Source organism: Carettochelys insculpta, chromosome 9 (assembly GCF_033958435.1).
Source record: "Carettochelys insculpta isolate YL-2023 chromosome 9, ASM3395843v1, whole genome shotgun sequence".
In the NCBI taxonomy this organism is placed as follows: Eukaryota; Metazoa; Chordata; order Testudines; family Carettochelyidae; genus Carettochelys; species Carettochelys insculpta.
The window spans coordinates 43,768,676-43,781,151 of record NC_134145.1 but is presented as its reverse complement, the minus strand read 5'-3'; the positions used below and the strand labels follow the sequence as shown (position 1 = coordinate 43,781,151).

The 12,476-nt window shown below is 42.9% G+C and overlaps 1 protein-coding gene across 1 annotated transcript in view; it reads left to right on the top strand.

Annotated features, from left to right (window-relative positions):
• The window catches only part of SLC25A24 (solute carrier family 25 member 24), a 62,248-nt gene extending 58,926 nt beyond the window's left edge, over positions 1-3,322 (top strand). The window contains exon 11 of the mRNA XM_075002748.1: positions 2,177-3,322. The gene's annotated coding sequence lies outside the window, so the exon portion shown is untranslated. The remainder of the gene's footprint in view (positions 1-2,176) is intronic.
• The last annotated feature ends 9,154 nt before the right edge of the window (positions 3,323-12,476 follow it).

Sequence of the window (12,476 nt, the reverse complement as noted above, 5' to 3'; positions counted from 1 at the left end):
TTCAAAGGACAGCCATATTTGTAAGAATGACTTAACATAGCTAATGCTTGTTGTGTACTAAGTGCTTGTCAGTCTTTAATTTAATAGTACCTTAGGAAATCAAAGAATCAATTATATACAGCCTTTTCAGGACAACTGGTTTCATTTATGTTGTACATTTAATGTTTTGTTTGCCCAGCTAAGTGTGGAGAGAATGGCCAGCATAAAGGATTCCTTTTGATTCTGCAGTCTTTCACCTCACTCTCCTCCTTCTGTGGGTTTAAATTCTATGGGAAGAAGCCTCCCAAAATTTGAAAGTAACTCGATACCTGACATACTTTGTACACCATGCATAACTAAACAAAGAGATTCTTAACCCGATGCTGAGTTAAGGGCTGTGTAGGAGTTCTGACTGAACAAACATGCCCATCATTCAGCTGTTTATTCAGAGGGTCAGAATGTTCACATGTAGAACTGTTATTGAAAGGATTTCACCTTAAATATAGAAAAGGAAGAAAGGGTGCTAGTCATCTGCCTTCTGAAGTGTTCGAGTGTTTGCAGTGAACTTACATCATGGTTTCTATACTGAAACAGTCCTGCTGGCTCCTGTGAAACTGGATATTACTTGAGAAGGTAGTTTTGTGGGAGGATGTATAAATCATGACTTTCAAGTCAGTATAAATTGTGTGTGTGTGTGTGTGTGTGTGTGTGTGTGTGTGTGTGTGTGTGTGTGTGTGTGTGTGTGTGTGTGTGTGTGTGTGTGTGTACACACTCTAACATAATATATACTAACATTTTGTTTTTCTTTAAACCTGCTACCCTGAGAGGCTGAGGCTACACTTCTTACTAGTATCAGGTCCTAATAAGAGATTTTCAGATCTGTCCCTACTATCATTATTAAGAACACGCTACTGCCTGTGATGGTTGGTTTTGAGAGAGCATTGATCAGCAGTGCAAAAGATGCTATATTAGTTACAAAAAGCCCCAACCCCCCACTGAGACTATTAAGGCAGACAACAAGGAATCGGTGTGGAAGAGAGCACTAGGATGGTAGGATGAAAGTGACAAGACAAGAGTTCATCTAGTGAAGTGGATTCCAGCTCACAAAAGCTTATGCCTAAATAAATTTGTTAGTCTTTAAGGTGCTGCGGGACTTCTCATTGCTTTTACTTCACTTTGCAGTTTCAAGGCAGTTTGGTGTAAGGCTGTTAGTCATTTAGTGAATGTCTATACCACGTACAAACAACAGCCATAAGGCCGAAGTGTGGTATTAACAGTTACATCCATATATCTTAAAGGCTAAGTATAACTATTCTCATTGTATATGTGGAGAAATTGAGGGACAGCAAAGGTAAGTAACTTATTCAGTCACACAGAATATCAATGTCAAGGTTAGGAATAGAATCCTCAATTTCTTGTCGACTGCCCTAACCACTGGACCTTGTCGTCACAGCTCTGGGTTTTGAGACACACAGTGCTTGTAATAGTGGCAGTGTGCCCACCTAGCTTGGCTGATCTGCTGTAGGAAGGCTCATATACATCTGTTTCATACTTCCTTTGTTAGAGCTAGTGATATGGCAGAGCCAGCCCTGTAGTCATCTTGTGTTTCTTTGTCAAAGGGGTCACATGATGCCCTACCACCTCATTTAGGGGAAGAGGTGGGAGTCACAAGAAAGGTAAGAGAGGATTCTTCCATCCTTGCCCCCTTTTGAATGCCTTTATGGAGTCTGGCCATTACACTCTACCCCTTCTGCACCATTAAACTAAAGTGATGAAAAGATATCTGTACAGCTCCTCTCAGCCAGCCAGGACAATTGTAAGAAGTGTTGTGGGCCAGCTAGTTGCTCCATAGGATTCACATCTGAGCTGGCTTTTATATTCAAATTCGGCACATTAACACATGGTTTAAATCGTGATGGGAGCTTTCTGAGTCACTATAGGGGCTTGTCTGCATACTTGGCTCAATCTAATTCTTGACCTTCCCCCCCCACCTCTCCACTCTCTGATTTGCTCATCTTGATTATCTTTTTCTGATTTGTCCTCCTTGCTTACTGTTTTTGGTTCTCTGTGTCTTAAATATTGAGTCTGTTCTGGTCTGGCTATGGTCTGAAGACGTGGGTCTGTCCCACGAAAGCTCACCTAATAAACTATTTTGCTAGTCTTTAAAGTGCTACTTGTCTGCTTTTTGTTTTCATAGGATTCATCTGTACACATTGCTTCCATCAGAACCTTCTCTCCAAAATGGTACCTCCAAAAGTGCTGCAGCCTGATCCTGGATTTCTTGAGCCCATTGAATCATACAGCCCTGCTGCTATGAACTGCGGTGTATCACTGAGCATGATGCAGTGAAACAGAAACGTGTCAATGTTTTTTATGCAGAATGAGCAACACATACTGTTCCAATGGTGAGGTAAAATGAAGTTTTCCAGATGGGCTTCTGACTTGCTCACTCAGGAGCTGTGAGATATTTATTTGCATGTCTGGCATTAAGTGTATTTCATACAAAACCTCAAGCCCTTCCATTGTGATACCCGTCTTTACTCATCCTTTCATTTCAGAGGCTTGGGTTGGTCGTGGTTGATGCACTTCACACAGGTCTCCCATGGGCAGAGTCCAGCCTCCATTCCCTTTGCCTAGTAAGAAGTTTAGTGTGGAGGTGATCCCAATGAACATTTATCTGAGCTGGACCCATTACTATCCCTTAAAGGAGGCTCTCTAGTTACAGTACCTGGCCTAACTTTCACCTCCATCTAAGTAACAGGACTGTGAAATATAAAAAGGTTAACTTTTCCGATAACTCAGTTAAAACAGCCAATTACTCTAAACGTGGTGGCAATATCTACACAAGATGCTTTTCTGGGCTTTTGTTGGGAGAAACTGCAGGGCGTTTACATGCAAAATGCGCTTTGTGGACAGTTTGTAGACAAAACCCAGCACCTCCGTTGGCAGCATTATGCGTCTCCCCATTCAGGTGTAACGCCTCTCTCCACGGCGTTCTGTCAACAAAACAGCCGTGTAGCTGCCCCAGGGCCCTTTTGTCAACAGACAGGGCTTCCGGTTCAGCAGGCAGCCATGTTTACAGAGCTTCTGGTCAGCTGTTCTGCTGAAAGAGGGCTGGGCAGTTTGGCTGCTCTCTGTTGACAGAGTGGATTGCTCTTGCGATCTGCTTTTATGTGTAAACGCAATCAGTCAGCAGAAGTTTTTCTGGGAAATCCTTTCTGACAATCACTTCTGTTGACAGAGGCTTCTCATGTAGATGAAGCCGAAGTCCCTGTAACCCTTTCTCAAAGTTTAAATTGCAATAAATATCAAAACAGAACAGCAGTCACGTAGCACTTCAGAGACTGACAAAATAATTTATTAGGTGATGAGCTTTCGTGGGACAGACCCACTTCTTCATCACTTAATAAATTATTCTGTTAGTCTTTAAAGTGCTACATGACTGCTGTTTTGTTTTGATAGAGAACTGTGTTAGTCTGTATTCTGTCACTTGCAATAAATGTGTATCGAGGCTTTAAGCACAACAGTGCCATCTATTGGTACACTGCAATATAGGGAGAGGGTCTGTCCCATGAAAGCTCATCACCTAATAAATCATTTTGTTAGTCTTTAAAGTGCTACATGACTGCTGTTTTGTTTTGTTTTGTTAGAATACAAACCTCTCTGTTACTATGCAATATGGGAGTAAAAGAGTGAACCTCTCACAGCTTTCCGGATGTCTTCTGGTCTGCATGGTCAGTGGAAAATGCCAGTAGCAGCAGCAGGAATAATTTTCACCTTCATTAAAATAATGAGACTGTAGCCTGTAGCATCAGAGCAACAGGCCTGCTTGGGCAATATATTCAGCTCTGGTAGTGCTAATGTGTAGTATTTCCAGGTGGCATTGAATTCCCACTGCCAGACAGGCAGCTGTGATCTGCAAGAGTTCTTGGGCAGGAACCTCCTCTACCTGAAAGTGCAGTGACCAATAGATGTGGGTCACAGACTTTGTAGAATCTGTCAGCTGTGCTCATTGCGCACACCAGAGATTTTTTGCATTTCTCCATTTCTCTGTGTGCCCCCTCCCAACCCCCTCTTTTGAGGGCTCCTGCAACTCAGCCTAATCCCTCCTGTGCTGTGGGTTGTGTGTTCTCATTTACCAAGATCCCCCAGTCTCTCATAACAGTATTAGATGATCTTATCAGTAAACTAGAGAAATGCAACCTAGATGCGGGTACGATTAGGTGGGTGCATAACTGATTGGATAACAGTTCACAGAGCATCGTTATTAATATTTCACGGTCATGCTGGAAGGGAATAAGAAGTGGAGTTCCACAGGGGTCTGTTTTGGGGCTAGTTCTGTTCAATATCATCATCAATTTAGATAATGACATATTATCTTGGCCTATTAAGTTGACTGATAATACCTAACTGGGAAGGGTTGCAAGAACCATTCTTTTTATTATTATTTTTATTTTTTATTTTTATTTTACAAAGCACCAATTTAAAAAAAAACAAAAAAACAAAATTTCTAAGTACCTGCAGACTTCTCTTGCATACCCTAAGGGTACACGTATCACCAGTTGAGAAACATAATCCTAAAGTAATCTGAGGTCTTGAAACATGCCCTTTGGTCTATCCAGATTACTGTACCCTTTTCAGGAGTCAGATTTCTTTTGCAAACTACCAATTTAAACCTCACTTAAAAACTACTTACTTACAAAAACATGCAAAAATATCACAGAAGACTTATATCGAAAACTTGCTGATTTTCTACCATCTCATTAGCAACTAAATGAATTGGAATAGAAATAGTGTACTAACGTTTCAGTGTAAGGCATATGAAGCAGTAGAAACAAGTCATTGTCTGAATCAATTTTTAGATTTCACTAATTTTGCTAGTATTTTTATGTAGTTTGCATAAAACTAGGCAAATATCTAGATAACTGGAGAAATGGTCTGAGGCAAATAGGATGAAGTTCAACAAAGACAAATGCAAAGTACTCCATTTAGGGAGGAACAATCAGTTTCATGCATACAAAATGGGAAGGGTGGAATACTGCAGAAAGGGATCTAGGGGTCATAGTGGACCACCAGTTGAGTAAGAGTCAGCAGTGAAACACTGTTGCAGAAAAAGCAAACATGATTCTGGGATGCATTAATAGGAGTGTATGAGAAGTAATTCTTCCACCCTACTGTGTGCTGATTAGGCTTCATTTGAAGCACTGTGTCCAGTTCTGGGCTCCCCATTTTAGGAAAGCTGTGGAGAATTTGGAGAGGGTCCAGAGAAGAGCAACTAAAATGATTAAAGGTCTAGAAAATATGGCCAATGAGAATAAAATAACTGAGTTTGTTTTGTTTGGAAAGAAGGGTGAGAGGGGATATTAGCAGCTTTCAAGTACATAAGAGGATGTTACTAGGAGGAGGGAGAAAAAATATTCTCCTTAGCCTCCGATGATAGCAATAGGCTTAAATTGCAGCAAGGAAGCTCTAGGGTGAACATTAGGAAAAAATTTCCTGTCAGGGTGGTTAATTACTGGAATAAATTGCCTATGGTGGTTGTAGAATGTCCATTGTTGGAGATATTTAAGAACAGGCTTGATGAATATCTAACAGATGGTGCTTGCTCCTGTCATGAGGGCAGGGGACTGGACTTGATGACCTCATGAGGTCCCTTCCAGTTTTCTAGTATTCTATGATTCTATCATACTAATAGATGCCATCTCTACCTTGCTAGGTAACACATCCCAGCGCTTCGCTACTCTCCTAGTAAAATAAATATGTCTTCAGCCAAATCATTTCTCCAGCTGCAGCAACTTTCTTTACAGGTCCTGTCACAAACTTGAATGTGACCCAAATTCACCAGGAGGGAGCACTGATGAGATAAGTTTTTTTTCCTAAGACGGTCACATTCTGGAGTTCAGTGAGTTAACTCCTCTCTCTGAACAAAGTGGCCTGTCATTAGCAGGCTCAATCTTACATAGTGATTGCTGCCCTCACTACAAGTCCCTGAACTTCAGTCTGTCTTAAATTCTGTCTCGCTAAGCCAGGCATTAGTTCACAGACTCAAAGTTTCTTCCCCAGACCCCACCCCAAAAAACAACAAAGTGAGAGAGAACACCAGTAAGAATTCAGCCTTGAGCAAGGATAGTACCTGGCTGCATTATCATATCTGGAGAAGAATTCTCACTTGATTCCAAAGAATCAGAATAGTGATGACTGGGGGATCTTCCGTAAGACCTGTGCTGTGAGATCACTCCTAATAGGATTTTAATTAAAAACTGACCCCAAGTATCTGGATAACCTGACCAGTGACCTGCGCTATTAGATGACAGCCTGCAGTATGTCGCTGACATCATACTAGGTTGTCTGTCATGTCTCATGGATGTGGGTGTCAATCTCAGGGCAGGCTGGTAGAAGCCAGGGTACAAACTCCAAACTGCCTGAGTGTTCTAGAGAGAGGTTTTACCAGCCAGGAATCAAGAGTGATCTCCTCAGGTACTAAATAGCCTTAAGATGGAGTGAGAAACAGTCCCCAGGTCACTCTAGTCAAGCTGGTTATGCGGGTTAGCTTGCCCTTGTCATAAAGTCCCTCTTTGCATAGGTGCTGACAGCACCCCCACCCTCATTCCCAACCACCCTCTTAAGCCCCTGCCCTGCCTCTTCTTCCTTGGTTGTGTTGCAATCCTGCTCCTCCTCCACCCTCCCAGAATATCATGAATGCTGCTACCAGCTGTTTGTGGGAGGTGCTGGGAGCAGAAGAAATTGAGCAGAAGTGAGGCTGGCTGGTGGGTGAGACGTGCTGGGGGGAGCTTGGCTGCTGGTGTATGCTGCACCTGCTAATTTTTGCCTGTAGGTGCCTATGCCTCTTTGAATTCTAAACAGCATAGTGGTGGTGATTTCCTCTTGCCAGGGATTTTTATTCCATGTACCCAGTGGTCAAGCTGTGATGGGCTGAGAGTTTGTATATGTACCTCTTCATGTGTTTGGAGGAAGCAATCAATAATGTCTTATTTGCTGGTGTTCCATAATATTTTGTCTGGGGTCTAGAGGCTGATGGTAAACTAACATTTCGTATTTGGAACTGCTTCTCCCCTGCTACGGGGTTTTATGGTTACAGTGCACACACTTATATCCATATCCCACATCACTCCATGATGTTTGAACACATTCTTAACCTGGTATCTACATTAGCAATGCTAACGCATAGGTGAGCTGGACTGGCTGTGCATTTGTCAGTGTTCAGGGAGGCCCAAGGAGTCTTGATGTCACCTGGCTTGCCAGCATCAGAATCCTACACTAATGTATCTGAGTCAGGAACTGGACAAGTCTCAGGCAGGCCCTCCCTAATCTGAAACTGAATAAATTCCCTAAAATTCTCACTATAACTCCTGAATGTTTGTGGTCCTGCTGACATCTGCACTAAATGAGGAGCAATCATGAGCAAGACTCCAAAGGGCCAGCAGCATCCATTTGGGTTCCTTGTTGGCTCCTAGGTCAAAATCTCAACATCTCTTCACCTCTAATCAAGACAATGCCAGTATCAGTCCCAAAGCCCCCTTCAGCAGTAAAATAGTTGTTACAAGTTAAATCCAGCAGGGCAAAGTCTCTCACATATCTTATAACTGATCTGGAGAATGGTCTAGTGCCGTGTACCACCCCCAGACTCATTCCAGAATCTCACTCTTGTTTGTGAACTCCTCCTGCTCAGTTACCAGGACAGCTAAAATGGGAAAATATTCTTTACTGTGCCCATTTGTATCCAGTTAGAGGGATATTCCTGAGCAAACCACCTGCCCTTAAAAATCCCAGATTAACTGTATCCAACTGACTTCTCAGGTCCCCCTTTAGCCTCCAATCCATACTCCATCTAGCAATTTCAGTAGTGATTTAGGAACTGGTCCCATATTTTATTTGCCTTTATGAAAGAACTGGGCCCAGTTATCCCTGAAGTGGTTCCCGACATCCAGATACAACTTGCCTGTTTCAGGGCCACCACCCTGCAAGCAAGATTAAGATAACCAATAATAGCCTGCAGTCCCTGCAGAGTAATGTTCCTGGCTCCCCTGGCCCTCTTAATCCCAATAATTCTGGCATTTTAGTCTCGGTAAATCTAATGACATCAACCTCCCATTTGATCTCTGGATCAGCTTAATTGAGGGACCCTTTGTTTTTAGTTCTTCTGGCAGTACTCTATCTACCAGCCGGTCCTGAATTGAGGTCAGCAGACTGGCCTGCACATTATCACCTGCTGTGTCACAAACATGTCACGTAAATATCATATTACTTGATATATCTTTGCCTCCTGTACCACTGTCTATTCCAGCAATGTGCTGAGCTTTTCAAATGTTGAGGAAAATAGTGAGCTTCCCATTGGTATGGCTTTCTTTCTTTCCCAACAAAATTAGCGTTCAAAATAAAACCCCACAAGATTAAAGTTCAAGGGCTGCCTGGATAGTGGGCAGCAGCTGATTTAAATATTGCATTTTGCCAACATTGCTCTGGGGTTGCAAGCCCTCACTGAGTGTCACAATAGTGCCAAAGGAAACATAATGTGCTGAACACAGTTCTAGGCTGATCACATCATTCATAGATCTTCCCCATGTGTACAACAAATGGTGGAACAAGCAATACCCCACAGGGCCTTGAGCCCCAAAGGAAACATTCACAGGTCAGTCATAAGTGCCTGAATAATTCTGCATGACTATTCTTGGTGTTTTGAAACAATAGATTGTTAGTTTATGTAGGTGAATTGAGTAAAGTCCTCCCAGGCTATATGCAAACAAACTTGTCATCTGCTGTTCTAACTGGCTGAACGATAATTGATATAAGAGGTTTTTTAAAAGGTTATGACACTTTGAAAGTTATTTAGGTGAACCAAAAGAAGCCACTTTTATTCCAGAATAAGGATTTGTCTAAAAACAGAAATGTACTGGCATCCATATACTGCTATATCATCGAAACCACAGGATTTGGTGATGCTGGGGGACTTCAATTACCCAGACATTAGCTGGGAAAAAAACACAAGGCATAGATTGTCCAACAAGCTCCTGGAATATATTGAAGACAATTTTTTTCAGAAAGTGGAGAAAGCTACGAGGGGAGAGGTTGTTTTAGATTTGATTTTCACAAATCAGGAGGAACTGGTTGAGAATATGAAAGTGGAAGGCAGCTTGGGTGACGGTGATAGTGAAATTGTAGCAATTGTAATTCTAAGAAATGGTATGAGGGAGAACAGCAAAATAAAGACAATGGATTTCAATAAGGCAGAAATCAGCAAACTTAAGGAGGTAGTACATGGATTCCCAAACTGGGGCCTGTGCCCCCCTAGGGGTGTGTGAAGAATTTCCAGGGGGGGCGTGAGGTGACCCACCTCCCTCACATCATTTCCCCCACCGAAAGAGACGGCCTTTGCTTCCAGCTCTCAGCCCCTGCCATTTTACTTGGCTGACCTGGTGGAACCACTATAAAAAGCAGGAGCAGGTGAAGACCCATGTGGAGCTAGCTGCCTCCTGCAAAGGTGAGTGAGCATGGGTTGGTGCGGGAGGAGGATGGAGTTAGATGTAGCGCTGGGGGTGCCTGGCTTGGGTGAGGGGGATGGGGATGGGGTAAGAGGCAGGGGCTGGTGGTGCCTGGCTTTGTGGGAGGGAAGGGGCTTGGGTGGGCTGCGTGCAGGACTTGCAGGGCTCAGGCGGCCATCCCCACCAGGACAGGGCTCAGGTGGGTGGCTAGCCCAGGCAGTGCAGGGCTTGGGTGGCTCAGGCGGGTGGCTGGCCCTGGCAGTGTGGAGCTGGGGCAGGCGGCTGATGGGTGGGTGGCTGGTTCCAGCAGTGCAGGACCTGGGTGGCCAGCAGGCAGCTGGCCCCAGTGGGTGGCTGGCTGGCCCCAGTGGCGCAGGGCTTGGGCAGGTGGCTATGTCAGCACAGGTCTCAGGTGGGCAGGTGGCTGGCATGGGCATCTCTGGCAGCTGGGGCTGCACCAGGCACCCACAAGGGGCCAAGAAAAACTATTGGTGCTTATTTTTAATTTTAAATAACATTTTATATTAAATTTATGTTTATTTTAAATTACAAATTGAATTTTTTGTTAAAAGGAGGGTTGAGTGATGGTAAAGAAGAGGTGGGGGGACGTGAAGGTTACTCAAAAATCCAAAGGGGGAGGTGATGCTAAAAAGTTTGGGAACTACTGAGTTAGTAGGTAAGATCCCATGGGAAGCAAGCTTAAGAGGAAAAAAAAAACTGAAGACAGTTAGCAGTTAACATTATTAAGGGCACAAGAGCAAACTGTTCCACTGTGTAGGAAAGATAAGTATTATCAGGAGATCTTTGATGATATAAAAGGAGTGCTTCAAAAAGCAAATGCTAAGTTTAAAGTACAAAGTCTGAATATAAACAACACAAATATTGAGGGGCAAAATTAGAAAGGCCAAGGCAGAAAATGAGTTCAAACTAACCAGAGACCAAAAGGATAACCAGAAAATGTTCTATAAGTACACTAGAAGTTAAGAGGAAGACCACAAACAGGAAAAGTCCATTACTTAATGAAGACGGAAAAGCAATAACAAAAGATGGGAGTGGCAAGAGGTCTTAATGACTTCTCTGTCTTGTAGTAACAGAGAGGTAGCTGTTTTTAGTTTGTACTCCAAGAAATCAAAACAGCAGTAATATAGCACTTTAAAGACTAACAAAATGATTTATTCAGTGCTGAGCTTTCGTGGGACAGACCCACTTCATCAGTCTGTCCCACGAAAGCTCAGCACTGAATAAATCATTTTGTTAGTCTTTAAAGTGCTACATTTCTGCTGTTTCGTTTTGTTGGAGTACAGACTAACACAGCTACCTCTCTGTTACTGTTTATAAGCACAAAGGACCAAAAAAAAATTGCAAGAAAAACTGACGAATCAAGTACACAGGACTGAAGGAGGGAAGTGAGGGGAGAGGAATGTTAAGTGTCCTTCCTGAGATAATTACGAGCATCAAAGGAAAGGAAGCAGTTCGTGTAATTCATGAAGTAATTAGTGTCTCAGTTCATACCATGTGTTAATGTGTCTAATCTGAATATGAATTCCAATTCACAAATTTCTAACTGCAATCTGTTTTTAAATTCTCTTTGTTCTAAGACACAAATTCTCAGGTCTTTAACAGAATGGCCCACTCCATTGAAATGTTCACTGACCAGCTTACATGTATTGAGATTCCTGATGTCTGCTCTGTGTCCATTTTTTCTTTGGTGAAGGTTTTGTTCAGTGCACATGGTCGCAGGGCATTGTTGGCACATAATGGCATATATAGTGTTGCTCGAAGTGCGTGAGAATGTGCCTTTGATTTTGTAACTAACATGGTTAGTTCCACTGATGGAATCCCCAGAATACAGGTGTGGACAAAGTTGGTAGCAGGGTTTGTTGCAAAGTTCCAGTTTTAGTATTACTGTGGTGTAGCCTGTGATTGTGAGTGAGAATCTTTCTTAAATTAGGAGGTTGTCTGTAGGAGGGGGCAGGGCTGTCACCTAGAGCCTTCTGGAGTGTAGCATCATGATCCAGAATAGGTTGTAGGTTTTTAATGATGTGTTGCAGGAGTTTGATTTCTGTAGGTGATGACAAGTGGTGTTCTGTTATTGATCTCCTGGGGCTTCTCTTGAAGTAGCTGGTTTCTGGGTATTCATCTGGCCCTGTCAGTCTGGTTTTTTACTTCTTCCAGTGGGTAATTAAGTTTTGTAAATGCTTGGTAGAGGTCTTGAAGTTTTCAATCTGTCAGTAGGATCAGTGCAGGTGCAATTGTATGTAAGGGCTTGATTATAAATAATGGATTGTGTGGTGTGTGCTACATGGAAGGTGGAGGCCTGTAGCTGTCAGTGGATTTCCAGCAGAGAATGGTGTTGATATGGCCATCAGTGATTTGTATTGATGTGTCCAGGAAATGTATTTCTCGTGTGGAATAGACAAGGCTGAGATCGATGGTAGGGTGCAGGTTGTTAAAATCTATGTGGAGATCTTCCAGTCTCCTTACAGTAGGTCCAAGTGATAAAGATGTCATCAATGTAGTGTAAGTAAAGGAGGAGTAAGAGGGGTAGTGAGCTCAGGAATCATTGTTCTAAGTCAGCTATAAAAAATGTTAGCATACTGTGGGGCCTTGCGAATGCCCATAGCAGTGCTGCTAATCTGGAGTTATAGGTTGTCCCCAAATTGGAAATAATTGTGGGTGAGAACAAAGTTACATAGGTCAGCCACCAGATTTGCTGTGGTATCATCAGGGATGGTATTCCTGATAGCTTGTAGTCTATATTCATATGGAATATTGGTGTAGACAGCCTCTACATCCATGGTGGCAAGGATGGAATTGTTAGGAAGGTTTCCAATGTTTTGTAATTGCCTCAGAAAGTCAGTGGTATCTTGGCGATAGCCAGGACAGACTGCGCAAAAGTTTGCCAAAGAATAAATGGAGACAGAGCAGACATCAAGAGTCTCAGTACATGTAAGTCAGTCAGTGAACACTTCAAATAGAGACCTGAGAATGTGTGCT